The sequence below is a fragment of the Sinocyclocheilus rhinocerous genome, unplaced genomic scaffold (genome assembly GCF_001515625.1).
Source record: "Sinocyclocheilus rhinocerous isolate Xijiao unplaced genomic scaffold, SAMN03320098_v1.1 scaffold273, whole genome shotgun sequence".
In the NCBI taxonomy this organism is placed as follows: Eukaryota; Metazoa; Chordata; class Actinopteri; order Cypriniformes; family Cyprinidae; genus Sinocyclocheilus; species Sinocyclocheilus rhinocerous.
In genome coordinates, this window is record NW_015656360.1 from 1,008,767 (window position 1) to 1,008,995 (window position 229).

A 229-nucleotide genomic window follows, 5' to 3' on the forward strand; every position below is an offset into this window, starting at 1 on the left:
TGAAAATGAATGACTTCCGGCCACTTTGACGCTCTCGACGGCGGCGGTGTGAACGCACGGTATGAGTGCACGCACACTGGCGGCACCACCGGCGACTGTCCGCAGATCCCAGCTGCGACTCCTGGCGCTGTTCATAATCCTGCCGCGCCACAGAGCGCCTCAGCGCCACTCACATCATTTTCCATTAAATTACATTATATTTGTCCCAAATTATTGTTAATGTACATAA

At 52.4% G+C, this 229-nt stretch overlaps 1 protein-coding gene across 1 annotated transcript in view; it reads left to right on the forward strand.

The window, feature by feature from the left end:
- Positions 1 to 229, forward strand: part of retreg3 (reticulophagy regulator family member 3) — a 14,093-nt gene that overhangs the window by 9,185 nt on the left and 4,679 nt on the right. The window lies entirely within an intron of this gene.